The sequence below is a fragment of the Microcebus murinus genome, chromosome X (genome assembly GCF_040939455.1).
Source record: "Microcebus murinus isolate Inina chromosome X, M.murinus_Inina_mat1.0, whole genome shotgun sequence".
Taxonomy (NCBI): domain Eukaryota; kingdom Metazoa; phylum Chordata; class Mammalia; order Primates; family Cheirogaleidae; genus Microcebus; species Microcebus murinus.
The window spans coordinates 70,162,369-70,169,862 of record NC_134136.1 but is presented as its reverse complement, the minus strand read 5'-3'; the positions used below and the strand labels follow the sequence as shown (position 1 = coordinate 70,169,862).

Sequence of the window (7,494 nt, the reverse complement as noted above, 5' to 3'; positions counted from 1 at the left end):
ATCATCAATGAGTAATGGGGGTTAAAAACAAGTGCTTAATAAGTAATTATTCCATTTAAGCTAATAAATAGTGTTCACCTTCTATATGTAAGGTAATGTAATGCATACTGTGAGGGCTACAGAGGCAAAGTTTCTATTCAGAAGGAATTTATAATTTGGGGAGGAAAAGGAAGGAAATAACATTTGTTGGAATTGAACTATGTGACACATACTATGCTAGGCACCTTTCATGCATCGTCTCATTTAATCATTGAAATATATGTAAAAAAAAAAAGAAATTAAATAACATGGCTCAATTTCCCTGTTTCACACCTGAGAAAACTGAGGCTCAAAGAGAAGAAATGACTCGCTCAAAATTTCACTTTTAGTACCTGATCCAGCCATGATATCATGCAGATAACTGTAACACGAGGTATAATGTGACTGATGTGTGGAAAAATAATACAGGTTATTATGCATTCCAACCCATCTAACACAGTTATTTAGTTTAGTGATCTAGTGCTCAGTTATTAATATATGGCATTTTCCTCACCTTTGTGTCTGGTATTTTAGCTGGTTCAAATTTCCATTTGAAAAAACCTTCCATTCTTCTGGTCTTCCTGATATAATTAAATGGCTACTCTATACTTCCAGCTGAATAGACTAAGACAATAGTAATTCCTGGCTCTTCTATTTCTTTATAACCCTATATTCACTCAATTAGCAACTCCTGTCAGTTCCACCCTTTTTTGTGTGTGTGTTAAATAAGGTTTATTGTTAGCTTTATTGCCTATAGTCTATAAGATGCAACTTTATTGTGCCTTTGCAAACAGGATACATTTCTTAAAAAACTGATCAAAATTTTCCATACATATAGCTCTATATGATAGATTACAGTGCAACACTATTCTTGTTACATAATTATAGAAATACTATAGAACCCAAGAGTACAGGGTAAGCAAAAGAAATACAATCCTGAGACATCTGAACAATATGATTTGATGAATCCTTTTAGTGTAAGTTTAGAAAACACAGAGGAGGAAAAAAAATACATGCACACTGCAGTCATGAGCAAAATACATCTATCACCTGCTCCTTGTTAGGTACAGGTGGGGCAAATAGTGAATTTCAGACACATGCACACTCACTCACGCTCCCATTTTCTTCTGCTTCCCTCCCAGCCCAAATACATTCACTCCCACCCCTTCCCAAAAGAAAATATCAGGCACTAAATCCTAGTGAACCCCACATCTGCCTTACTGAAGAAGGTTAAGTGACTGCTAAATAAGAGTGTAGGTCCTCACCCCTAACATGAAACAAAGCATGTGCTGTAAGCCAATTCCAGCTGCTTTTGCCTCTTTGGAAGTAAATGAAGCATATGCCCCGTACAGTTTAAAACTGTAGCGGAAATGTCTTGAAAAAAAAAACTTTTGTTTCTCTCACTACGTCTTGAAGTAAAATCAAACAGCGGAAAATTCACCCTAAAACTAATTGTCTCATCTGTTATTAAAATGCATTTGTCATTCTATTTTTGGTATTTATTCAATTGTAGTTCATTAAAAACAGTTCATGAAGTGTGTATCTGCTTACAGTAAACACTATTGTACCATAAAAAACCTGCCATAGTTGGACAGGCTTACAAAACACCAACCTTCTCTGTGTGTTCCTTACTAACGTTTCCTCAAGACCATAGCATTCTAGTGTTACCAAAAATAATGCATGTAGAGTTAAGTAATGAAAGGTATTTGGTTTGTGTTGTCACCTTACACATCTTAGTGATGAAACTAAACAAACCATTATGCCTCCATGCCTTCCCTGAAAATAACCTGAGTCAACTGACTAAACAGACTGGCCAACATGGCTGTCAGTCCACTTGATCAGAGGTTGAGCTGGAAAACCAGAGGGCTAATGTAGTCTACCAGCAGCTTGTCTTGTGCGATAACCAAGAGCTCTTGGTTTTTACAATATCCACTGTCCCAAAGGCTGAAACCAATGAGGCTGAAATAACTCACAGCATAAAGAATACTGAATTTAAACTGTATAACCTGTGGGACCACCTGGAGAGATAAAAAAGGATCCTCATTCCCCACAAAATGTGGTGTGGGTTTTAGTGTCTCTGTATACATTAGCTGCTACAGAAAAGTTAAAACAAAAGATTTATTTCATAACTTTCTTAATTTCAATTAAATGCTACACACTCACAAAATACACACCCTATGAATATGAGGTGGCTCTTTTCTTCAAAATGTTTAAAACAAAGAGGCACCAATACCCGTTCATTTACGTATTAGAAGTCTCATATAATCACCAATAAAACAACAGAAATGGCATCTGCAATGATTACACAGGGAGAAAAAAGATCAAAAGACAACCTTAGCCATTGTAAAGACTGTACCTGAAAACACAGATACTCTGGCTAAAGATTTGATAATAAGGTTTTATTGGTTTAGCATAGTTCCATGGCCTCCGTCCACAACTGATAAATGGAAATGGTTTCCAAAGAAATTTAAGAAACCATTCTGAATTGTTTTCAATGTACATTATTATAATTAGTCTGACTATAAAAAAAACCTTGCCTCTACCATCCATAACCTTTTGCAAGTGGAGGCAGAGAAAGACAAATAGCATCCTCCTGCACTGCTGAAATGCAGATAGCATGAGCGATGATATGGTCAAAACACCATTGGTGAAGGTGTTTCTAGAGTAGGAAGGACAGAATGCTGTACTTTAGCATCTTTGGTTAAGATCTGGCCTCTTCAAATCCACCTCTCCCCTTCACATTTAGTCTCCAATGAATTTTAAGTCCATGCACTTAAAGAAGGTCACAAGACATAAATTTTCATGTTAAACTGTCAGACCAATAGAGTTTCAAATTTTTGACCCTCACCCTGCCCAGTAGGAGTACAAGGATCTTACAAAGAAAGCTGTAAAGTCAAATGCTTCAGTTAAAGCATGATCTTTGTAAAGTTTTCATGAGCTGCACAGAAAACTATCAGTAGGACTCCCAACACTGGGAAAGGGACGAAACAAGCTCTGCTCTTTGTCCTTAAAAGTGGCCTGAGCCAACTGTGTGAAGTGTCTGGCTACCAAAAATATTTATCACCAACCTCTAGAGCATATCTTTATCATTCAACTCTTGGTGAAGTCTAAATGCTGTATAGGTGTTTGGGGTGGAAAGGTGAGAATAAGTTCTGAATAAAGCTAAACTTGGCCTAGGGAGAAAAAGGTTTTAAAAAAATTAAAATGACACTCTAGGTTTTAATTGAAAGGAAAAAATACATATATAATAAACCAGTTTACACTCTTGACCAGAGTGTTGCCTGATTTTCTACCTTCTCTTTTGCAGTCCAAGGAGCCTGTCTCTGCTCCGCTCTCTTCCTTCACAGCTCTAGTGGAGAGAGGGGGAACTTTACAGAGGCTTCCAACAATGAAGCAGAATCATGGGGTGAAATTCGCTGTGGGGCCAGATGAGGTTGGACAAGGCAAGCACTGAGCCAGGCCAATCACAATTCCTGGCTAACCCCACAGAGCACATAGTAGCCATCTACACAAGCCTGACCACATGGTAATTAAGCAGGGCTTTTCTGCAGTACCCTTTTCCTTCATAAACAAATCCTAGCTTTCCCAAGTAAACATCTCAGAATAAACCATCCAGGTTGATGTACTACTGCAAATGTTGCCAACTTCCAATTAGCACCAAATCTGTCCCTCCTCCCTCAAACTAAGTCCATAAGAAAATGTGAAGTGCCACATTTCTCTTTGCTTCTGTTTTCTTCTTTTTTCATTTTCTCATGAAAGTATTCCTATATTGATGTTCAGTTCCATGTCAGATGAAATAAAGTTGTAAAATATTTGGTGATTTCCAAATAACATTCTTCTCATAATGAAGTAACTTCATGAGTTTAAGTCAGAATTATGTCCATAGAAGTCTTTTCCATGTAGTTCATCATACAGAGAAAGACCCTTACACATGGCTATTTCTGGACAGTGCATTAAATGAAGCTACCTCATAAGAGAAAAGATTATTATCTGTATCCATTAGAATAATATACAGATTCACAGTCAATGAGATGATACACATTGCAGAAGAGAGGCATTGAACAGTATACTATTCAAACACAAAACAGCAATAAACATATTCTGCACTATAGAAAATATACTAGCTTCTAACTTTAAGGATTTAAAATGATGGGTCTGGTAACTGTATTTTAGGACTGAAACATGCTTCTTCCCTTCTAGATACACAATGTTCGATGCTGGTGCACATATATACACACACGCACAAACACTGTGTCTGCAATGATATACAAATGCAATAGATAGCCAAGTCCTGAAGGCAGATTTCAGAGAATAGGGCTACCAAGACCAAGAGAGCAAATATCAACTTAAGAACACTTCTAACTTCAGAATTTCATTTTATTGAACAAACTTTTTAAAACAAGCACCTCTTGGCAATAAAAGCAAAAAAACAATAGTACTCCTTTCCACTCTATTCTAATGGAAGACTTCTCACACCAGCCTGCTAAATGATGAAATTTTAAACAGGCAGCCTGCTGGGGCTACAAGCAGAGCTCAAATGCAGGTGTGCTGACTTCTTGGAGGAGGAGCAGAGGGAAACATCAAAAAGCAAATTTGGAATCTATCACAGCTTTCTTCCTTAAGCAAAAAAAAAAAAGTAAATTAGTTTTACAACCACAATTCAATTTATCAAACTTTTTCTGAAGAATTTTCATTTAATTATGTATACATAACAGGAAATAAAACTTTTTCACAAACACTCTCAAGGCTTACAGTTATCAAGAAAATGACAAAAGTAAAAGCAGGAGAAATATTAAACACATGGCGAGGAGGTCAATTTCTGTTTCTGCTCTTAAAAAGTAAAAAAATCACCATATAATTAAGTACAAAAACCTGCATTGAATGACAACTGCTGGTGTATTTACTTGATCAGAAATGAAGACCAAGAATATAATAAAGCCCTATGATAATATTCATCTGGAGCACTCCCCTCAGTGTGTGTACACTAATATGTTGGCAAAGTTTCTGGAGCATTAGCTTATATAAACACGGGAGTCCTTGGTTAGCTGCATTAAATGGAACGTTCTCTTCTGAAATGTGCCCATAATTCAGTTTCACTTACAAATTGCAAACTAAAGTTACTTCTTCAGAAAAATATCTGTTTGGCATCTCCTGGACTTTGTTCCATTGGACAATATGGACATTTTAATTTGCTACCATTAAACATTTTATTCAGGGCATCTCTTGATATAATATGACCACAGACCAATTTCATGGGTGGCTTGTTATCTGTTGTTTGCTGACGAAGAATGGGACAGGCAAATATAGAGTGATACCAACACTTTTTACCAAGGTCCACTTCAATAGGTAATTCATCTTTCTGGTTCCAAACTCCAGTGCACTGCCTCTGTTCAATCACCGCTTTGATGTTAATTAAAGCTGGCAATGCCACACAACCTGCTGAGAAACTGACACTGAGAGGGGACTCCACAGAGAGCCCCAGGAGGGCACAAGCATCCCGTGTAAAGATGTCACAGATATCAGCCCACTGGTTTGCATCAAGCAGGTGAACATACGGTGAGTTCTCAATCCCTTGTCTCAGATACACGAGGCTTCCCATCAAAACCTGAATATCTTTTTGATGATTTAGGGCAAATGGCTGAAAATTTTTAGCATACTGTAATGCCTCTCGCTGATTTGTAGTTCCTCCCATTAACAAGCTAATGAAATACAGTCTGTGTAGCTTAAATTCCAAGGAGATGTTTTGGGCTATAAGCATTTCTCGGTTTGATACTGCCCACTCCAGAGCAGGTCTTAGAACTCTGACTTTTAATGCTTCTAGTATTCGATTTAACTCCACAAATGGTTCTTTCTGACTTGGGTCTACAGAAAGACCAGATTCCTGGCAGAGCTCCTCAGCTACATCCAGCATTCCTTGTCGGAAGAAGTGTTCCACCATCACCTCATTTAGAAGCCTTTGGCTGTCTGCTTGCCAGCAGCCATCTATTCCCACACTGCTGATGTCAGAATCAAAATTCTTATCAATGGCTTTTCCAACACGAGAAACACTGCTGTGGATGTCTTTGTGGTCTGAGGCCAATTTTTGAACGGTATCCTTTATTCTTTTACAGCACTGTGTCAAAACAAGTGAAAGTGTCCCTGATAATTCAGCATCTTGGCCGTGGCTCTGCAGGATCTCGTGCTTCAGGCCGCCCGTGTAGTCGATGAGCTCCTCCAGGCCGCGCTCGCACAGCTGCCCGTAGCCCGAGAACTTGTGCAGCACCTTCTCCAGCTCTCGCTCCACCGTCACGCACTGATCCATGCCGGAGGCGGCGGCGCTCGGCTCCCCGGCGCCCGGGTGTCCGCAGCCGTTCGGCCCGGGCCCCGCCGAGGCCGCGTCCTGCTCCTCGTCCCCCAGGCGGGCGGCGCGGGCGGCTGAGGCGGCGGGCGAGCTAGCCACGGCGCCGGGGGAGCCCGGCGCAGCCAGTGCCCGCCTGCCCCATGGCGCCCCGGCCCCCCGGCGCGTCGCCGCCGCTCCCTCTCACTCGCCCCACCCGGCCCCACGTCCCTGGCCCCCGCTCGCGGCGTTCGGGTGTCCGCGGCGGCGCCGCCGATTGTTTTTGTTTTCACGGGAACCGACCGATGACCTGGTTCTCCCGGGCGGCACCAAGCCAGTTCCACCCTTAAAATATATTAAAATGTGATGTCTTCACCTACTGCCATTGCTCTGGTCCAAGCCCCCATCTTCTCATATCTCTGTTCTACATTATTGAGATGCTCTCATAATGAGCCTAACTGCTTCTGCCCTTGTAGCACTCAGTCTCTTCTCAATAAGGCTACCAGAATGACCCTGTTAAAACTTGTTATATCGTATCTATTCTCTGCTCAAAACATTCCATTGGCTCTCCATCTCATTCAGAGTCAAAACCAAAGTTCTTACATGGTCTGCAGCAATACTCCCCATGACCCCAATTATCTGGTGGCATACCAGATATGTATCTGGTATGACTTCTTCTTTATGACTTCATTTTCTACCACTTCTCTTTCACTCTGTTGCAGTCAGAGTAGCCAATTTGTTTTCACTGAAATGCATCAAACACATACTTACCTCATGGTCTCAGGTTCCATCTTCTAGGAACACTCTTTCCCAAAATATTTTCAGGGGAGGGAAGTATCTACCAGATAACTGAAAATATTCATATTCGCCTGAACTATCAAGTTATTTTCTAATAATTCCCTCATAATGAAATAGCCCAATGTATGTGCAAAGATTTATAGACAAAGATACCTAAGTAGTATAACACATTTTTGAATATTATCAGGATATAGAAAAAATATATATGCCAATATTAATGCTTTGCTTAAATCCATTATGACACCTTGATCCCATGGGCTGCAATTCTTGCATTGAAAACCATATTTTAGGGCAATATTTGTTGAAACAGGGAATATTCCATCATGCTATCATTTTATAAAATGAATAAAATACATCTGAGC

General features: G+C 39.9%; 1 pseudogene; it reads right to left on the bottom strand.

Annotated features, from left to right (window-relative positions):
* Positions 1-4,374: 4,374 nt before the first annotated feature.
* Positions 4,375-6,536, bottom strand: LOC105878293 (E3 ubiquitin-protein ligase RMND5A pseudogene; annotated as a pseudogene).
* Positions 6,537-7,494: the final 958 nt, after the last annotated feature.